The sequence below is a fragment of the Gekko japonicus genome, unplaced genomic scaffold (assembly GCF_001447785.1).
Source record: "Gekko japonicus isolate JY-2015 unplaced genomic scaffold, Gekko_japonicus_V1.1 scaffold915, whole genome shotgun sequence".
In the NCBI taxonomy this organism is placed as follows: Eukaryota; Metazoa; Chordata; class Lepidosauria; order Squamata; family Gekkonidae; genus Gekko; species Gekko japonicus.
In genome coordinates this window covers 679,141-700,985 of record NW_015173149.1, presented here as the reverse complement: position 1 = coordinate 700,985, position 21,845 = coordinate 679,141, and the positions used below count along the sequence as shown (strand labels likewise).

General features: G+C 46.7%; 1 protein-coding gene across 2 annotated transcripts in view; it reads left to right on the top strand.

The window, feature by feature from the left end:
- The first annotated feature begins 99 nt into the window (after window positions 1-99).
- The window catches only part of MAP4 (microtubule associated protein 4), a 317,020-nt gene continuing 295,274 nt past the window's right edge, over window positions 100-21,845 (top strand). The window contains exon 1 of one of the 2 annotated variants that reach the window (XM_015422360.1): window positions 100-184. The gene's annotated coding sequence lies outside the window, so the exon portion shown is untranslated. Of the gene's footprint in view, window positions 185-2,830; window positions 2,883-21,845 lie in introns of those variants that run through there. The other variant, XM_015422359.1, reaches the window with a different exon arrangement.

Below are 21,845 nucleotides of genomic sequence, written 5' to 3'. Positions count from 1 at the left end.
TGGGGCCTCCCCCGAGCTACTCCCGCCGGCCCTTCCCCCTCTCTCTCTCCCGCCCTCCCTCCCGCCTTCTCCTCCCAGCCTTCCTCCAAGGGGCCCGGGGGCGGTGGTGGTGGTGTGTGCCGGAGGTGGATCTCCGCCTCCCCCCACCTCGCTTCAGCTTGTAGCCGAACAACAGCCCTGCAAGGTAGGTGAGGCTAAGAACAGTGGGAGGGGCTTCTGGTCTCCTGGCCCCAGGGCTGGAGCCTCCCCATGGCATTTTTGACACAGGAGAGTGTTGGACTGGATGGGCCGTGGGCCTGATCCAGCACTGGCTTCTCTTATGTTCTTATGGATAAGCATATGGAGCAGAGGTCCATCAGTGGGCCATTAGCCGCAAGGTATAGATAGGAACTCTCAGTCTGGGGCGAGTGATGCTCTGTATTCCTGGTGCCTGGGGGGGGGGGGAACAGGGGGAGGGCTTCTAGTGTCCTGGCCCCACTGCTGGACCCCCTGATGGCCCCTGGTATTTTTGGCCACTGTGTGACATATAAGCATATGGAGCAGAGGTCCATCAGTGGGCCATTAGCCGCAAGGTATAGATAGGAACTCTCAGTCTGGGGCGAGTGATGCTCTGTATTCCTGGTGCCTGGGGGGGGGGCAACAGGGGGGGAATTTTAGTGTCCAGACCCCACTGCTGGACCTCCTGATGGCATTTTTGGCCACTGTGTGAAACAGAGTGTTGGACTGGATGGGCCACTGGCCTGATCCAACATGGGCTTCTCTTATGTTCTTAAGGACGGCGGCTGGGCGGAGGCCAGAGACCAACCCAGTGGCGGGTGGTGAAGGACTTGACGTTTAGGTCAGTGCGGATTTTCCTGGCCGAGACCAATTCCGCACTGACATTTTTGTCACTCGTTCTTCCCTATCGCTTTCGGTCGTTTCTCTCCTCCCTTTTTTTTTGGGGGGGGGAACCCCTGAAGCAGTAAGGACAAATGAGTTACAAAAATGTCTCTGCGGAATTGAGGGAAGCCTCATGCCGCGTGGGGAGCTTAGCCCGGCTGTTCCTGAGTAGAGTTCCGCACTGCCCTGGCTGGCTGTCTCCCGCTGCAGACACTGGGTAGGCATCCCCCCCCCCCCCCGCCCTGCCCTCCTCCCACCTTTTGCCTGATCCCGGGTGGCACGGGTCCTCAGGATGGGGAGAATGTAGGGGAAAGGACAGCTGGCCTCCCTACATCTGATGCAAAAAAATAAAAATCTTATGCTGGAGTAAAAATCTTTATGGTTCCCGTTCGCTTCTGCTGCGGCAGAGCAGACTCTCCTGGTCGCCTCTCGGGATTGATGACTTCCTGCAGGCGGGTTCCTGTTTGGAGAGGCTTGACTCTATGCAATTGATAGCCGTTCTCGGCTGCCTGGAAATGTAGCATTTTGGGTTCCCCAAAGTCTTGTTTTTCTTCCCTTGAGCGCCCCAGCGTCATTTGCTTGACATGTGTGTTGAGATTGACATCCCATCCCATCCCGTGAACTTTCCCTCTTTTATTTCCTTTTCTAACATCCCAAAATTCCTGTTTGTTGCTAAACCATCCTAACTAATTTTTTTTTTTGGTAAACTTCTGCGAGGTTGTTCGAGGCAGTTTGCAAAACGCAACAAACCGGAATGCTGGCTGGGGGTGTGCGCGCCGATCTGCTTTCTAATTATTGCTCTTTGGGTGGTGGAAGGGAGGGGTGAGCTGTAATTATGATAGGTGTTAATAGAAATGACAGGAAACTTGCAGAAAGGCCCTGTGGAGGAACATCCTGTCTAAATTAGCATGAAGCTGCTATAGCTGTGTCATCCCAAAGGAAGTGGGGACTTCTGGGAGAGACGTCTTTGTTGAAGCTCCGATCTGCATATCGTCTGGTACAGGCTCCCGTAGCTGCCTTTCTTGCCTCCTCCGAAGTAACAAGTCTGCAGAGATGTGAGTTTGGGGTTCCGGGCTGTGTTCAGCGGCGTTTGCACGCCTTGTGGCTTTGGGTCAGAGACGTCTGGCTTTTTTTGGTTTTGTTTCTGGTTACGTGGTTCCTTCCTTGCAGCTGCGCCTGGCTCTTCTCCCTCCCAGCTTTTACAGGGATGGTTCTAGCATTGCATCAGGGGATATTTTGTGCTGTAATCCAGTAATACGGCCAGGGCGAGCGCTCATGGAACCGCTGCTCGAAGGGATGGGTGTGGTGAGCTGCGTGGATACAGCAGCAGCAGCAGCCCGGCTGGCCCGCATGGTAACTCTGCCCACTCATCGGCACTGAAGAGCTGTACGGCTGGCTATTTATATAAATTGGGCCCAGCTTCAAGCTGGGCGCACAGATTTAGAAGGAACAGTTGTCATATTTTAAGTATTAAATGCGTGTGGTATGAGTGCTACGCTGCCGTGGGTAAGTTTAGACACAGGGCCCTGCTGGTCTTGGGGAGTGGGGGAGGGAGGGCTGCTGCCACACAGACTCACCCCCCCTCCCCTCCCCTTCAAGTGCATACCATGCCTGCCTGCCTGCTTTGTCATTGCCACATTCACTTTCTGTTGGTGAGTCTTTGGAAATTAAAAACCCCAAAGAGTAATTGCGTCTGTCTGTCTGAAGGGCAGAATGTCCTGGAACTTTGGGGACTCTCGCTAGGTCTGACTGGGGTTTTCGGGGGGGGGGGGGTGGTCCTTCGGATTGATGTTCCTGACTTCACTAAAGTTTATTCTCTGATTCTTTCCCCCTCTATCCTGTGTGCATCGAGTGCATTTGTGGCCCCCTTGCTCTCAAAATTCTGAGTGCCTAAAAAGTTCATATTTGGTTCTTATTGAAGTAATCCTTTATGCAAGGGAAGGCTCTGAAAAGAAATTAATTTGTGTTGGACAGCAAGCGAGTTGAGTTCTGCGAATGTGAAGGTGAGCAGCTTCAGTCTGGGTGCTGGAGAGGCAGCCAGATCAATTTCCTAAATAAGTATGAAAATGGTTTAAACTTTGTGAGCAGCTCTCGACAGTGTAGCCTGAGAAGCCCGTCTCTGTCCAGCGGGGGTGGGGGGGTAGCGGAAGCCTGGTTATTTGTTGTTCGGGCTGCTGCGTCCCACGGTCTTGGGGTGGAGGACGTGATGTTAAAGACATTGTTAGCTAATTCATAATTATGATTTCAGGTGGAAAGTGATACCGTCACAACGCTCACATCTGAAATGTTTTGTCATTGCATTAACTGGTACTCTTCTCAGCTCTTAATGGGATTTACCATGCAGGCCTAAACGGGGGTTACTCCAGTCTAAGCCAACGGAAGCCTGCCCAGAGTTACACTGTTGATTTCTGAAATCTTGCCTGCCCTCTGTTTGGCGTGGCCTCTGTACTTTGCATTGTAACGGATGAATATTAGTGATCTGTAGTAATTTTTTGAAATGGAAGGTGCTGTGGTCGATGTCTGTCAAGTAGGCTGCCTGTCTTCTCCTGAAAGCCCTTCTTTCTTGTACCAGATATTTGGCCTGTTATGGTAATGGAAGGGGACATTCTGCACATGCTCAGAGGGGTTGTGGTGACTTCGGGATTAAAAGGGACCCTTCTGTTGTTTCACTCCTGTATGGATCCTGGTGCTTGGTTTGAGGTTACTCTGTGATGTTAGATTCTGAAATCATTCTGGAGTGAGTGGTTTGGGACCTGTTGCCGCAGGAGAAGGAAAAAAAAGCGAATCAAGGAATATTAAAGAGGCATCATGATGGATGTCAGGTATGAAGAAGAGGAGAGTATGGTGATGCGGCACATCCTGTGATGCAGCACACCACTAGAACAGGGGTTAGGTAAAGGTAAAGGTTTCCCTTGCTTGAAAGCCAGTTGAATCCGACTCTAGGGATGTAGTGCTCATCTCCGTTTCCAAACCAAAGAGCCAGCGCTGTCCAGAGACGTTTCCGTGGTCATGTGGCCGGCATGACTAAACACCAAGGCGCACGGAAAGCTGTTCCCTTCCCACTGAAGCGGTACCTATTTATCTACTTGCAATTTCTTGCTTTCGAACTGCTAGGTTGGCAGGAGCTGGAACTAGAGACGGGAGCTCACTCTGTCATGCGGCACTTGGGTCTCGAACTGCTGAACTACCGACCTTCCAATATGTTGTTGAAGGCCTTCCGGTCTGCAGTTCAGCGTCTTAACCACTTGAGCCACTGCAGCCCCCAGAACAGGGGCTAGTCCAACATATAACCAAAGGGACACTGGAAGGAAGAAGAGTGAAGAAAGGCCCACGAGGCAAATATGAGAGGAGAAGGTACGGAGACAGATGCTGACCTGGAAAGGCTTGCCTGAAGCCAAAGAGAGTGGACAGCTGTCAAAGGACAATCTGCAGATTGAAATGTCTGGCAGATTATTAAATCAGGGTGCAGCTGCTGCCTTAGTAATTTAGGACTGGTGTAGCAGCCTGAATAGCCCTGGCTAGCCTCGTCTCGTCAGAGCTTGGAGGCTAAGCGGGTTTGGCTACAGGACAAAGTTTGAGTCCAGTGGCACCTTGAAGACCAGCAGAGTTTAATGTTGGAATTAAGCTTTTTTGTGCATACACACTTCAGACGCTTGAAGACGTGTGCACGCACGCGAAAGTATCTGAAGAAGTGTGTACGCAAACGAAAGCTTACACCCGGAATAAAACGGTGTTGGTCTTAAAGGTACCACTGGGCTCCAGCTTTCTTCTGTTGCTTCAGACCAACACAGCTACCCACCTAAATCTAGGATTGGCTACAGTTAGTCCTTGGATGGGAGACCACCAAGGAAGTCCAGGGTTTCCGCACAGAGGAAGGCAACTGCAGCTCACCCCTTTTCATCTTTTGCCTTGAAGAACCCACGGTCCTGGAGTTAGCATGAGTCAGCTATGACTCGATTGGACACAATTATTAATATATCCATATCCATTGTTCAGTCAGTTCCATGTTTAAACCCTGAAAGTTACTTCCAGCTGACATAAAGGGGGGATGAGTGGGTGACTCTGCTAGATCACTTGAGTTGGCACCGGCTTCCTCATCATTGATCTGAGGTATCATTGTGCGTTACGCCACGTGAGTGCCTTTTGGTTGTTAGAAGTCATTTTAACTGTGCCAAAGTAAGCTCTCTTTTCATCCCTCCCCGCTAGGTCTGTCATTTTCAGTGTTCCTTTTTTTAAAAATAGAGTTTTATTTGTTTATATATAGAAAGGGGGGAAGGGAAAAGAAGGGGGGGGAAGAGAACACAGTTGTATAAAAATGCCAAATTAGCATTCTGCATGCAAAACCTCTCCTGAAAGTTTCACAACTATTGTAACCATCTTTCTTGTTGTTCTTCATTTAGTCTTAGTTTCTATGTTTTAACCAATCATAAAACGCCCTCCATGGTCCCATAAAATCTTCTTCCATTTTTCCTTTTAGTATATTTATCAGTCTGTCCATTTCAGGACATTCCATAATCTTCATTATCATTGCATTAAGCATTGGGATTTTCAATGTCCTCCATGTCGTTGCGAATAAGATTCTGGCTGCTGTTATGTAAAATAAAGTATCTATGTTTTTTATCTAAGTCATCTGGTAGACAGTTTAATAACAAGAATACTTATGGTTTAAAAACTATCGTAATATTCAACACTGATTGTAAGGGAGTATGTACTCCTATCCAATATTTATGAACCTTTTTACATGTCCACCACATATGATCGTATGATCCAACATGATTATTACATTTCCAACATTTGTTACTCAAGTTTTTATACATTTTAGCTAATCTATATGGGGTTTGTTGTTGTTCAGTCGCACAGTCGAGTCCGACTCTTCGCGACCCCATGGACCAGCTCCCGCCAGGCCTTCCTGTCTTCCGCCGTCCTCTGAAGTTGGCTCAATGTCATGTTCGTTGCATCTTTGACACTGTCTAACCATCTCATCCTTTGCCGTCCCCGTCTTCTTTGACCTTCAATCTTTCCCAGCATCAGGGTCTTCTCCAGTGAGTGCTCCCTTCTCATATATGGGGTTAGATGCCATCTATAGAGCATTTTATACAAATTTTCTTTAAATGCAACTGATTTGGTCAACTTGATATTCACATTCCACATTTTACTCCATTGTGACAGATCTATGAAGTGTCCCTGTTCCTTGACCCCACCACCTATGGGCATGCTGCTGCTGCAGCAGCACTATCCTTAGGAATGTAATTGGCAGGTTGACGGTCCCAGACTTGGTCCTTTGCATCGCCAGTCAAAACAGCCTTGTGAATAAGAATTTGTGAAAAGTCAGTAGCTCATGAGCTTGCCTGTCCTAGTTACATCAATGTTCTTTGTGGCATATTACCAACTTGAAGAAGAGATTGGATTTATACCCCACCCTTCACTACCCAGAGGAGTCTCAGAGTGGCTTACAAACTCCTTTCCCTTCCCCTCCCCACAACAGACACCCTGTGAGGGAGGTGGGGCTGAAAGAGCTCTTGACAGAAACCGCTCTGTTTCAAGGACAGCTCTTATCAGAACTACTGCCCAAGGTCATCCAGCCAGGTGCAAGTGGAGGAGGAGTGGGGAATCAAACCCGGTTCTCCCAGATTAGAGTCCGCGCATTTAACCACTACACCAAACACCAACTTAAGAGAAAAAGCAGGAGCTCTTCACCTCCCATTTGCAGAAATATCCTGCGTGGAGCCAGTTTGCTTTGCCATGGGTGAGTGAGCGAGTAGTGGTTCATTGGTTTTACGCAGTGGTGTAAGTTGAAAATGTGAGTTGCCTGCCGGGGGCTTTTGCCTTACGCTTTGCAAGGTGGCTGCTGGACCGGGCACACAGAATTGGCCAGGTCAGGGATGGGTAATGTTTCTGGCCATAGCCAGCTGCGGAAATAGGAGCAGCATCCGACTCAGAGCCCTGAAGAGCAGGCCGAGACCCACATGTGGCTTGTTGTCCCATTCTACTGCCCTTGAAGTGACTTAATTTTGTTTAGTCCCAGAGGCCTTCTGAAAAATTGTAAAGTAGGTTGTGGGCCAGCCAAAACGCTCTTGTGGCTGGATGTGGCCCTTTCGGCTGCGATTTGCACACTTCTGGGCTGGGCTCAGCGAGCTGCTGATGTTCTTCCCTTGACCATATGCATATATTCATGCCTCTGGCAGGTGTCGCCCACAAAGGCTAGGTGCGTGTGGCTCAAATGATGTCCTGCAAAGAACCTGCTGCTGACGTTGTCCTTTTGCTGCTGAGTGTGTGTGTGTGTGAGAGAGCGAGCGTGTGGGTGTTTTGTGTCCTCCCTGCTACTAAGCAGTTGCCAAGTCTTGCGCTGGTGGCATAAAGGGCTTCACAACGATTGTCCAATTCTTGAATTTCCCATTACGGCTTGTGAATGTTCTGTTTATTGTTTCTCACATCTTGGCATGTTACCCTCTTGGGCTCTTGTCTTTGTGTTTCCCCCCCCTAAACTGCCCAATGTTATTTACGTCCTCGACTTGTAGGATCCAAATCCAATTTGCCTGTTGATTCATTGTCTCTTGCAGCTCTTTGGATCCATGTATTAGCCTCGCCAGCCTGGTTCTTCTCTTTGTACCCCCTACCCTTCCTCCGGGCAGTGCCTCATTTGGCGCTCGAGTTATTAAAAGGACGCTGGTTAACCTAACATAATAAAGATCAGGGCGGGGGAGACAACAGCTTCCTGATTTTTTTTGAGGCTAATTAGCTGCACAACATCTGACGAGCAATAGGCCTGTGGTCTGCTGAGATTCAAGCAGGTGGGTGCCTTCAGTTTGAAACCGCCTTAATTAAGCTTGTTGGGCCGACGGGAACATTTGTTGCTTCTGTGCCGTCCTCGGCAGCGGCTCAGAGGCAGGATTATTTAATCCATGCTGGAAATCTGATTATTGTCTCCAAACAGATGAACTGATGCTGTTCCTTCAGTTTTGTATTTCAGCAGTGTCCCCCCCCCCACCTTGTTCTGAAAAGTCCCATAAGAACGCTCTGCTCTGCACCCGCGAGTGTCCAGATTGCTGGATTTTTTTCACAGTTGCATCGGTTTCCTTGCCCTCTTTTCTTTTTTGTGCAGTGAAATCTCGGCTGGTTTAATGATGTAAGTTGTTTTGAGTTCCATTGAGTGGAAGCAGAACAGGATATAAATATTTTAAGTACAATAAATAGACGCATATTCCTCTTTTGTTTAGGAAATGTACGTCCTGCCTCTCTGCCCCATTAGGGCCACCAAGACTGCTAATAATTAAACAACATTAAAAGAGTCTTGAAGAAACCAAGTTGGGGAAGTGGCTAGGAGCGCTTTGTATTATCTCTCTCAACTGCACCAATCGGCCACCTACCTAGATTGTTCTGATCGATGTCTCTTGTCATTTTGAGGCTAGGTAACTGTAATGCGTTACACTTGGGACTGCCCTTGGAAACGGTTCAGAAACTTCAATTGGTGGTACAGAATGCTGCTGCTAGATTATTGAGCCAGTCTGGTATCGTGGTTAAGTGCGCGGACTCTAATCTGGGAGAACCGGGTTTGATTCCCCACTCCTCCTCCACTTGCACCTGGCTGGCTGACCTTAGGCAAGCCCTAGTTCTGATAAGAGCTGTCCTTGAACAAAGAGTCATTTCTGTCAAGAGCTCTCTCAGCCCCACCTCCATCACAGGGTGTCTGTTGTGGAGAGGGGAAGGGAAAGGAGTTTGTAAGCCCCTCTGAGACTCCTTTGGGTAGTGAAGGGCAGGGTATAAATCCAATCTCCTCCTCCTCTTCCTCAACCGAGTTTGATTCCCCACTCCTCCACTTGCAGCTGCTGGATGACCTTGGGCAAGTCGTAGTTCTGTCAGAGCTGTTCTTGAAAAAAGAGCATTTTCTGTCAAGAGCTCTCTCGGCCCCACCTCCCTCACAGGGTGTCTGCTGTGGGGAGAGGAAGGGAAAGGAGTTTGTAAGCCGCTCTGAGACACCTTTGGGTGGTGAAGGGCCATGGGGTATATACACAATCTTCTCTTCTTCTTGATTGGTTTCCACTGGTGTGGTTGTTCAGGCAGCTTCATGGGCGACCTGTTGTGTTTCTGGGCACAATTTAAAGAGCTGGTTGCTACCTTTAAAGCCCTTCATGGCCTGGGACTCATGCGCCCAGTGGACTGCCTTTTCCTGTATGACTGTGTGCCAAGTAAGGGCATCTCTGTTTTGGCAGTTCTCTGTATTAGGGAGATTTGCCGTTCTGCACCCCATGCTTATTTTCATTGGCCATGGCCAATGGAATGGCTGGCTAGACAGGGTACAGAAAGCTCTTCCATTAAAAAAAAGGGAAATCATTTTCAGTGCACCTTTGGGGAAATATCTAATGTCTCTGACTGGCAGCTGGTGGTGATATATGTTGAAGGACGTGCAGTTAACGCGGTGTATTTTTTGTGTGTGTTTCAACTGTGTATGTTTAAATCTGGTGAGCCACCTTGGATGTTATGGAAAGGTGGGGTATAAATATATAAAATAAATAAAATAAATGTATCTTAAAACCAGTTGAAACCTGTAGAATTCGTGATGTAAAGGTCATTTGAATTGTGCTGAAGATTTTATTGGGCACAGTGAGTATTCATAACATTAAAAGGTGACCTGGCTGGTTTCATGTCCTTTCTAGGTTTCAGTTGTTGTGATTTTTGCAGGCCAAATAAGGTGTGTGTTTGGCTGATAATGACATATCCTCCAGGGCTGGGCAAACAGTTATGGGGATACAGTTTCACTTTCTCTCGGAGCTCAACACTCTTGGCTTCGCAGTCCTTTTGCACGGTCTAACCTGCTGAATCACTGCTTCGAGCAAGTGAACTCAGTTTCGTGTAGTGAATCAAATCGAAGCTTTTCAGCATGAGCTCAGATGGGGAAAAGCTCGGCCCAATTAATGATTCACCCTTCATATGTCATGTGAAGTGTTTGTATTTTGCACCTGGGTACCAGCAACTGGAGGCAGGGTTATCTTCTAAGCAGCTGCTTTTGGATGCTGTGAGGGCAAAGAAAGTGACAGGGAAGGCAGTCTAAATGGAGAACAGTTTGGCAAAATGTAGTGGAAAGAAGAAAGGAAAAATTAAATGGCTGAGGGTCAGAATTAAATGGCTGAGGTTGTTTACTGCTACTGATAATTGGAACTGGTTCCGGTTAAGGATGACAGTACAGACATTTCCCCATCCCTCGTAACCCCTACTCCAGAGAGGCTGGGGAGTTGGAATTTCTGCCGCCATCTTGTATATTCTATACTGTATATGTATGTTCTTATCCATTGATATTTATTGCTTTGTTTTAATTTAGATTCTAAATTGATGCTCTGTATATTTTTTTGTCATAAGCCGCCCTGAGCCCTACTTGGTGGAGAGCCAGTTGGGTGTCGTGGTTAAGTGCGCAGACTCTAATCTGGGAGAATCGGGTTTGATTCCCCACTCCTCCACTTGCAGCTGCTGGATGACCTTGGGCAAGCCATAGTTCTGCCAGAGCTTTCCTTGAAAAAGAGCAGTTTCTGTCAGAGCTCTCTCAGCCCCACCTTTATCACAGGGTGTTGTCTGTTGTGGGGAGGGGAAGGGAAAGGAGTTTGTAAACTGCTCTGAGACTCCTTTGGGTAGTGAAGGGCGGGGTAGAAATCCAATCTCTTCCCTCTTCTTCTACTTGTTGGAAAGGGCGGCCTAGTAAATCCAATTTAATAAATGGATAAATTACTGCGCAGCCCAGCAGTACTTTGGTTTTGTTTATATCTAGATTATGACTTTTCACTTACTAATGTATTAGAATTTTTTTTAAAAGAAAATTCACCTGAAATTTGGTCTGTTACATTGAAAGGTTGGTCTAGACCAGTGGTTCTCAACTTTCCTAATGCCGCGACCCTTTAATACAGTTCCTCATGTTGTGGTGACCCCCAACCATAAAATTATTTTCGTTGCTACTTCATAACTGTAATTTTGCTACTGTTATGAATCGTCATGTAAATATCTGATATGCAGGATGTATTTTCATTGTTACAAATTGAACATAATTAAAGCAGAGTGACTAATCACAAAAACAAGACCATCGAAAATTTGTGTTTTCCCATGGTCTTAGGCGACCCCTGTGAAAGGGTCATTTGACCCCCAAAGGGGTCGCGACCCACAGGTTGAGAACCGCTGGTCTAGACTAACTGCCTTGCTTTAATTTGTAACTTTGTGTGGCTTTTAAGGCAATGGCTGTCTGCTCAGAGTCCTTGAGATGTAGCCAGATATGAGTTTAGATGTGGTGCTTCACAGTGAGGGGTTTCGTGATGCGTTTGGATAAAGCGTAGGCTTATGACTCACCTCCTGCACCCCAGGAAATCGCGTTTCAAGGTGGGTGGAGCTTCAGCTGCGTCTGTTTTCAGCTCCTGGCGGTTTTATGGGCTCCTGCCTCAAAGTCCTGCTGGGCTCCTCAGCAGTGTTCCCTCTAAGCTGAGTTAGTGTGAGCTAGCTCACATTTAGTCTCTGGCTCACGCATTTTTGTCTTAGCTCAGGAAAGATGGCTCCAGAGCAAACTAATTTATTCAGTAGCCAAATGGTTCGTTCACAGCTTTAATGCCAGTAGCTCACAAAGTGGAATTTTTTGCTCATGAGGCTCCACAGCTTAGAGGGAGCATTGCTCATGACTGCTAGTGTTCTCCCAGTCTTTGGTTTTAGACAGATGGGTTAGATAATTCTTCTGGCTCAGGGAAGAACGCTGACAGCCTTGGTTTCGATGACCAAGCCTGTACTTAAATTCGAGGCCCCAAATACTGTGGTTGTTTCGGTGGTTACCTCTTTCTGCAGAAAGCAGATGGGTCGGGATGCAAAACTCTGCAAAAAAATAAATAAATCCCAGCTTGGCACCATTCATCTTAATGAGAGGGAAGTTCATTGCTAATGCACGTATTCTCCTTTTGAACAAAGTTTGACTCTTGTGGCACCTTTAAGACCAACATAGTGTTCATGCACATGAAAGCTTGCACCCAGAATTAAACTTGGTTGGTCTTAAAGGTGCCACTGGACGCAGACTTTGTTCCGTTGCTTCAGGCCAAAATGGCCACCCTCTTGAATCTATTCTCCTTTTGAGTTCTGTTCCAAATATCGGAGCTGGGCAACAACTCAGCAAATGGAAGACCCAAATTAAAGCTCTCCTGCGTGTCCAGTAAAAATTTTAAACCCTGATAGAAGTCTGCCAGATCTTACGATTTCAGTGAAACCACCAATCAGACTGTGAGTAAATCTGTCAAGGCACATTTAATCATGTACTGTTGGAGCCGTTCCTTCTTGCATTAAAACAGATCTAATGGTTTCTTACGGTATGCGTGTACATTGAGCTTGGCTTTTATGGCCCTAATCAAAAGCCAGGGATGAATAATTCATCATTGCACTTTGCGTCCAGGAAGAAACTCTGTTTGTGATGACGAAGCGCGGGCTTTCTTCATGTGCTGTGATGGCCAATCACTGTTTGGATAAACAGATTTGTTGTCAAAGAATACTTCTGTGGATTTTCAACAACTCAGTCATTGATATCGCCTCCATAATATTCATTTGTTACACTCATTTTTGTATTGTTAACTGTTCTTCATATCTTTCAGTATCTCCTTGTACAGGCCCCATATTTTTGTTGGGTACAGAGATATCATTAGACAGAGGGCGGGAGAGAGAGGTGTCATCTTTGCTGGATTGCCCACCTGAAATCTGAAGGTTACTTGTGTGTTAGGTGGTGGTGTTTTTTTTGTTTGTTTTTTTTGGGGGGGATATATATGCCTATTCTACCCTGACCTGGCTAGCCGCTGGCTAGCCCAGTCTCATCAGATCTCAGACGTTAAGCAGGTTTGGCCCTGATTAGTACTTGGATGGGAGACCACCAAGGAAGCCCAGGGTTGTGATGCTGAGGCAGGCAATGGGAAAGCTCCTATGGGGTTGCCCTAAGTTGGCTATGACTTGATGGCACTCTCCACCACCAAATGTGCCCAGTCTGAATGAGGAGAATTAGGGTATGGGGAGAATCATAGAATCATAGAATGTTCAGAGTTGGAAGGGACCTCGCAGGTCATCTAGTCCAACCCCCCGCACTCTGCAGGAGCAGAGCCGAAAGAGAGCCCTACATACCTACAACATACCCAAAAGATGGTCGTCCAGCCTCTGCTTGAAAATGTCCAGCGAAGGAGCATCCGCCCCCTCCCGAGGCAGACTGTTTCACCGCTCTCTTTCAGCTAGTGTTCTCCCAGTCTTTGGTTTTAGCCAGCACCAGCGTGAGCGACCCTTCTAGTGAACTGTGTGCATCTGGATTGCTAGTTCATATGGACTGAATTGTGCTACACTCAACCACTCTTAACAGTAAGGAAGTTTCTCCTGATATTTAGCCGGTATCGACTCCCTTGTAATTTCCACCCATTAGATTTAGTCTTACAATCTGGAGCGAGAGAGAATAGATCCGCTCCATCTTCTACATGACAGCCCTTCAGATACTTGAAGACTGCAATCGTGTCCCCTCTGAGCCTTGCCTTTCCCAGGCTAAACAGACCCAACTCTTTCAGCCTTTCCCCGTAAGACTTGGATTCAAACCCTCTCACCATCCTGGTAGCCCAGCCTGAGGAGTGAGAAGCTGATGCAAGGAAGATGATATTGCAAAGGTGCTGTCTAATCAGGGCCAAACATTTGGGGGATGGAACACTTTGGTTGTGACTTGCGCTGCTTAGAGCTCCCTTGCCCTGAAGGGCATGCGGCCTCTGCTGTAGTGCTGTTACCTGCCGTGGAGAACAAGCAGGGCTTCATGCAGTGCCCAGGGGATGCCCCTTACGGAAACGCTTGTGCGCAACACTCAGATTCTATTAGAAGGCTGAAATTGCCTTGGCAAAAGGAGGCTCTGCCGCAGGAGCAAAGTCATGGCCCTTTGGCTTGGAGTTGTGCCATGCTAAAAGAGGCCTTAGGAGGAACCAAAAGCGATGACGCAGGGGAAAGAAGAAGCCAGCACCAGCGTGAGCGACCCTTCTAGTGAACTGTGTGCATCTGGATTGCTAGTTCATATGGACTGAATTGTGCTACACTTCCTTTTTATCAGGCAGAAGCTTATTAATTAACACAGTGCATGTTTTTGCACGATTGTCTGCAAATATCCTGCGCATCTTGCCTGAGCATTCCTTCCTCTAATGTGCTGGAGCCTTTCCTCTTCAGTAGTAGTAGTAGTAGTAGTAATAATAATAATAATAATAATACTTTTCAATTTATTAATCGCTTTCCCCAGTGGGCTCAAAGCGATGTACAGTTACACATTTTAGACAGGGGACTAACAATGTTCATAGGGGATAGGGAAGACAACATATATTAATTTAATTGCGCATGCCGTCACTGCATGGTGTAAATGTCTTCTGGCTTGGCTCAGTCATTTTCCGAACGGCTGCTTGTCGACCAGGCTTCAGGAACCGTATGTCAATCGCCACACTGCCACCTCCTGGCCGGAAACATCCACTGCAGCGATTTTGTAGCCGATAAGTTCTTCCGCCTTTCCGGATCCTGGACCAGGACATCTCCAACCGACAGCTAACACCTTCCCACAGGAGAGTTGGTGTGCCCACCCTCTCTAAGGAGTGGTTCCCATTTTATCTACTTGCTGAAGCTTTCGAATCGCTGGGTGGACGATGAGCTGGGGACAACAGGCTGGCTGCTCACACCAGCGCGGGCTCGAACTAACACAGTTCGGATGTTAAGACAGGGGGATATACCCACTGTGCCACCACTCCCCTTGGAGCGCAAGTCTTGGAGTAGTGAGTCTACATCATTGCATCTGTGCCTCTTGCCTTACTCACCATCATGGAGAAAGTCCTGACCTGGAATGGCCAGGCTAGTGCGATCCTGGAAGAGAAGCAGGGTCGGCCTTGGTCAGTGTTTGGGTGGGAGACCACCAAGGAATGCCAGGTTTCCTACATATAGGCAGGCAATGGCAAACCAGCTGTGTTCGTCACTTGCCTGGAAAGCCCTATGGGGTTGCTGTAGGTTGGCTGTGATCTGATGGCAAAAACCCCCCCCCCCCCCCATGAAGAAAACTGTAATTTAATTCAGGTTAGCTGAAATTATTATTTAATTTTTATTTATTTATAAATGCAATTTATATACTGCCCTTCACTGAGTACACAGGGCTCAGGGCGGTTGACAGCAACAACAAAATACAATATAAACCAAAAACAAAACTGTCAAATTAAGATTAAGAACATTAAAAATCTTAGCAAACATTAGAAAAACATGAAATGGCGCCAAAACGAATACAGTATGCATTTGTGTAGCTGAAATTGCTCCACAGCATGTGTTCAGTTTAACGACTTAGCCAAAAGCTGTAACAATCAGTTCAAAGCAATTAAAATAGCTTGTCTGTGCAAAAAGGACAAACATCCAAAGAGGAAAAACATACTAAAAATGAAATCATAATTAAAACTTTAACAAGCCAGTTTGCCCCGGAGCTCCCCTAAAACTATTTGGCGTCTTGTTTCTCAACTAAAAAGATTCCAGAGGGCAGTTTTCATAGACAGACTTTAAAAAGAATAAGGTTCTCATAGCACGTTTTCATCTGTGCAGTGGAAATATGTGTTTGGTATATGACACTGTTCACCTGTTCAGGAGCAGCAAGCAATATAACACGGAAAATCTACAACAGCTAATGAGATGTCTCTTCACACTTTTGTTTTGTTCTCACCAAGAGAAGATGAGGAGAACGAAGTCCGAGTCCAGTGGCACCTTTAAGTCCAACAAAGTTTTATTCTGCATATAAGCTTTTGTGTGTGCGCATACTTCTCCAAATGCCACTTTGGACTACAGGCAGGGGCTCAGATTTGAATGCTGCTCCATGTGAACTAAGGAGGCCGCGGTGGCTGAGAGGTTAAGACGCTGAGCTGCAGACCGGAAGGTCTGTAGTTCGGGCAGTTTGAGACCTAGTGCCGCGTGACAGAGTGAGCTCCCGTTTCTGGCCCCAGCTCCTGCCAACCTAGCAGTTTGAAAGCAAGTAATTGCAAGTAGATAAATAGGTACCACTTTGGTGGGAAGGTAACAGTGTTCCGTGCCCCTCAGCGTTTAGTTATGCCAGCCACATGACCATGGAAACGTCTTTGGACAGCGCTGGCTCTTCGGCTTGGAAACGGAGATGAACACCGCCCCCTAAAGTCGGATTCGAGTAACTTTTGAGTAGGGGAAACCTTTACCTTTACCATGTGAAATGGCCGTTTCCTCTGTTAAAGGGCCTTATTTTGGGAAATACGCTCAATTTTGGAAACAAGAAAGAACTCCCGATATCTGGGAATGGTTGAAAAAGTTACTTTTTATGGTTGAGATGGACAAAATGACAAGAGAGCTTAAAAATCAAGAGGCAGAAGATTTTTTTGCAGATTGGAAAGACTTTAAAGACTACTTGGAGAAATACTGGGATGTAAAAAACAATTTATTTTGCTTTGACAATTATTAAGGTTGGATGGACATTTAGATTAAATTTAAATATACATAGATAAACAGATAAAAAGATATGTTACCTGAAAGAATTATGTTGTTAAAGAATTGGAAAAGGAGAAAGAATTAGAGAATGTAACAGAGGTTTGAGCACTGTGGGAAGTCAGAAGGGGGGGGAGATATTTGGATAAAAGGATGTGAAAAGTTTGTTACATGATGTATAATTTTACCTATTATTATATCCTAATAAAATTGGTTTTTTTTTTAAAAAAGGGCCTTATTTTGGTATGACTGAGCTTTCAGTCATGCTGTTTGACATGGCGTGGATTAGCTCTGATGTGCAATAGAGTGATGGCTTCATCTGCTGTTGGAGAGCTAGGCCTCTGTGACGTATAAAAGTTCTGATTCAAAGTTAAGGAGGACGGATTTTGAAAGCAGGCGCTATTAAAAAGGAGTTCTGCTCTGTAAATCAATAAGAAGGGAGCCAGTTCCAGCTTTACTGTCCAGAAGTGCAAAATAAGTAGACCTCATTCGGTTAGGCCTCTGTGGTTAAAGATAATCCCATGTGCCTCATAACATATGGGCGGTCTTAGAATTTTTGAAACTCCCTTCCAGTGTTCCCTCTAAGCTGTGGAGTCTTGTGAGTAGAAATTCTACTTTGTGAGCTGCTGGCATTAATGCTGTGAGCGAACGATTTGGCTGCTACATAAATTAGTTTGCTCTGGAGCCCTCCTTCCTGAGGTAAGGCAAAAATGTGTGAGCTGGAGGCTAAAAAACTGTGAGCTGGCTCACGCTAACTCAGCTTAGAGGGAACTGCTCCCTTCCTTGGTAATCCAGGCAAGTTGGCGTGGTTGTGTGTGTGTGTGTGGGGGGCTAACATTGTGAATCAATTAGTCAGTGAATTACCCTCCCACAATTTTTTTCCTTTTTTTATGAATCATGCTGGTTTGTAAGCAACTCTGTGAATTTCTTTTTGGAAAGCTGTGGCAAAGATCAGTTTACTAAAGTAGGCAGCTGGCCATTTCTTCCTGATGGGAGATGCCAGCAGTTGTCACAAGTGGGTGAGAGGAGAACCTTTGCCCTGCCGCTAGGTCTTCCCCTTCCTGCCCCAAGTTTGTGGGGCAAGAATCATGGAATGTTAAGAGTTGGAAGGAACATTGCAGGTCATCTAGTCCAGCCACCTGCACTCTGCAGGAGCACAGCCGAAAGATAGCCCTGCAGCATACCCGAAAGATGGTCGTCCAGCCTCCGCTTGAAAACGTCCAGCGAAGGAGCATCCACCATCTCCCGAGGCAGACTGTTCCACTGCTCAACCACTCTGACAGTCAGGAAGTTTCTCCTGATATTTAGCTGGTAACGACTCCCTTGTAATTTCCACCCAACAGCCCTAGTCTTGCAATCCGGAGCAAGAGAGAATACATCTCCTACATGACAGCCCTTCCGATATTTGAAGGCTGCAATCATGTCCCCTCTAAGCCTTCTTTTCCAAGGCTAAACATACCCAGATGTTTCAGCCTTTCCTCATAAGACTTTGATTCCAACCCTTTCACCATCCTGGTTGTCCTCTTCTGGACACGCTCGAGCTTGTCAACATCCTTCCTAAAATGTGGTGCCCAAAACTGGACACAGGACTCCAGGTGAGACTTCACCATAGCAGAATAGAGCGGAACTACCACCTCCCGTGATCTGGACACAATGCTTCTGTTAATGCATCCTAAGATTGCATTCGCTTTCTTCGCAGTCACATCGCGCTGCAGGCTCATGTTTAGCTTGTGATCAACCAGAACACCTAGGTCCCTTTCACATGAGCTGCTGTCAAGCCAAGTCCCTCCCATTCTATATCTGTGTCTTTGATTTTTTGTACCTAAGTGTAGGACTTTGCACTTATCTCTATTGAAATTCATTTTATTTGTCTCAGCCCACTGTTCCAGCCTATCTAGATCATTTTGGCCTTCATTCCTTCCTTGCTAACCAGCGGCCCCAGAAAGAAATGTTTAAGGAGTTGCCACCCACACTGTGGCAGTCCTGGCCTCGCTAATATATGGCAATATTCGATCACTCTCAGATATTCAGTGGTCAGCTGACCATATGAGACTGGTCAATTGACTGGCAGGCCAATCTCAAGGTAAATGAGTGAAATGAAAATGTGAAGGTTGTGACCTGTGTCAGTCTCAGGGACTCGACTCCCTCTCTTACGGGCGGGCCGCTCCTCTTAAGCAAACTAACCGCCTTTGTTCCCAGTAATATGTTAACGGAGCAAAATGCCTTCGTGGGCAGGACCAGGGCAAAAAATGTATAGCAAATTCTGCATCAGTGGGAGGCATTCATTCATTCTTTCGTTGTTGGCTCTCTGCAGAAGAAAAAAAAATGACTGTAGAGGACTTCAGCTCTCTCTTCTCCAAAAGATTATTTTGTTTTTATTTATATGGCCCACTTTTTTTTCCTTATGAGGATCCAAAGTGGATAATTGTATTGTTCTCTTCTCTTCCATTCACAGTCCTGTTAGGGAGGTTAGGCTGAGACATGAAGTCTGAGATCACCCAGCAGGTATTCACGGCAAAGCTACTGCATGATTGTCCCAGGTCCTAGTCTAACACTCTGACTGCTGGGCCACACCGGGTGCCAAAACCTGTGCCCGGCCCCTGGTGATTGTGTTCTGCATGAGTGTGGCAACACTTATACCTTGTGAATTCACATGAGCTGCAGCCAGTCTGAATAGGTCAGGGGGTCAAACATGTGGCCCGGGGGCCGGATCAGGCCCACAGTGGAACTAGCTGTCTTCTGCTGCTTCTTCCAGTTCTGCTGCTGCGTCATCGTAGATTTGCAGCTTACAGATACACACCTGACCAGCATACTCAAGATTGCAATAGCACAGACATTTTGATGCAATAATTCGGAGCAAGAGGGTTCAGTTATCAGACACAGTTAAATAAACGAAATATTGCAAGAGTGCTAGTGTTTTAAGCATGTTTTAAATTTTAGTTAAAAGCCCCTTTGTGTTTGTGTCCTTTATAGAGTTGATATCTCCACTACCTGGCATTACATTTAATGACACACCTGGCCCGGCCCAACAAGGTCTCATTTATGTCAGATCTGGCCCTCATAACAAATGAGTTCGACACCCCTGGAATAGACAGTAGTGACTTTGATGGAGCAAGGGTATTCTAGTTATTGTCTGGAAAAGAATACACAGAATAGGTGCAAGCAGGGCTCTTTTTGTAGAAAAAGCCCAGCAGGAACTCATTAGCATAATAGGCCACACCCAACAGCAAAACTCATTAGCATACTGGCCACACTCTGACAGCACCACTCATTAGCACATTAAGCCACACCCCCATGTTATCAGAAGTGTGGTCATCCAGCCACACCCACCTTTCCCTTCTTATTCTGTTTACCTTGTTTGTTGTCAAAACCCAGGGCTTTTTTTTGGAGCAGGAACTCCTTTGCATGTTAGGCCACACACCCCTAATGTAGCCAATCCTAATGAGTTCCTGCTATTGGGTGTGGCCTATTATTCTAATGAGTTCCTGCTGGGTGTGGCCAACTCAGGAGCCAGCCGGAACTCCGTTCCTGTGCGTTCCTGCCCAAAAATAGCCCTGGGTGCAAGTATTTCAGGTGCCGCCAGTAGCATGGTATTGATCAGAATTATCTGGTGCCTTTGTTATATATTGACAAGTTTATGGACTTTTTAAAAAAGTGTTGCTCAAAGGAATTTCACCGTTGGGATGTTAGAGCGAGAACCTCAAAGACTTCCCGTGCTAGCAAGCTCAAATTTAGTCTCCAGTGATTTCTTAAGTGTCTGGTGACCATTCTCCAGAGATTTCCCCAGCCTAAGAGATATTTGAGTAGCTTTCATCCTAATTTATATGTAGTGTTCATTTTCAGATAAGTTTGACTTGTGATCACAAGCAGGGGACCTGGAAGGATTGTGGGAGAGGTTCATTCTACTGTGTGTCACCTTCCTCATACTGTTTCCTTTTTCCTTCCTCCTGGCAGCTTCTATATCTGCTTTCCTTTCTCTGCTCCTTCCCACCCACCAGTCAATCTACCTTTTATCTGCCAACCCCCCCCCCAGTCTTCAGCTTTATTAAATTACTTCATTTATACCCCTCCTTTCTCCCCTCAGTAGTACTCAAAGTAGCTTCCATCGTTCTCAAAACTCTGTAAGGTAGGTTAGGCTGAGGTTGAATGACTGGCCCAAGGTCACCCAGCTTTCATGGTGGAGTGGAGATCTGAACTTGGGTTTCCCAGATCCTACTCTGACATTCTGACCACTATACCACAGTGGCTCTCAGCTTTCCCTCATTCCCTCCCCCTGGCAGCCTCTGTCTGGGAAAATTTCAGCCAAGTTGCAAAAGTCACGTAGTAGCAGATTACTTAAGTGAGATGAGGTGGCCGCTGTTAGGTTGGGCCAAGTTGTGCAAGTTGTGGGGTGGCTGCTGCTGGGTCCAGCGGAGTTGTATGGCACCAAGTCGTCTGGTAGTTGCTCCCAGCCAGACTGGGTGAGTCCTGCATATAGCATGGTAGTGAGTTGTCCAGGTGAGTTGTGTGGTGACTACTGTTACATAGTAGTCAGTTGCCAGGTGGTTGCTGCTGGGTCTGGCCCTGATGAGTCTTCTTTCTAGGGAAGGGGGGAGCGGAGGTGGACTGGGAGGCCAAAGCAGTCACAAAAAGGGGCTTGCCCCCATTCTACCTTTTACTGAAAGAAACCAAGGCTGGAAGGCCGGCAGTATTGTTGTAGTTGCCTAGCAACCTCCGAAATGGTAACTATTTCAAGAGTGCATTCTTTTCTTAAAGCCATAGGCACTGCTTATATTATTTTGGGTTTTTAAAAAACCCTGTGAATGTGCATATCTTATTAGAATCAACATTTTTCTGCAGACCTGGGGCTTTTCTCAGGGTTCACATCTGGGGCCGTTTTTGAGAATTAGATACGGTAATGTGGATTTTCTTCTGGGCTAAGTATCTGCGGGAAAGTGTTAGGATCAGCGTAGCCATCCCAAGTGCCCTGGAGTCGCCACCATGACCGAACCTCTTACTGGCATCTCTCTCCTCCTCAGCCTTCTGTTGTGAAACAGAATGAAGAAGACTTGACTGCTGTTTGCCTACATGTGAGTATCATCTGCTTTTACCCTGCAATTGCTGCAGGCAGCTCTTGCATCAGGCTCTTCAGACCCAGTCAGCGGCTGGGCAGTCCTGTTTTGTAAAGTAACCCTGTGAAGCCAGAGACGAGAGTGGCCATACAGGCTGGGCTGGCTGCTCCTCTGAGCTCTTCACTCGTCCCTCGCACGTGGCTGAGGCTTCGGTTCTGCTGGGTGAGGAATGCCTTTCGCGTCTCTGGAGACTTCTGGTTTTGGAGTGAGATTCTTCAGAAGCGCACCATGTTGGCCGGCTGCTTCTCTTCCCACCCTTGCCAGAAATTCAGTTTAGAGAAAGGATTTAATGATCTCATTGCAGTCTTAATTCCCCTTCCTGTGCAGCAGCCATTTTAATAAGGAGCATTATTCATTCAGAGTGGGATCTTAGTG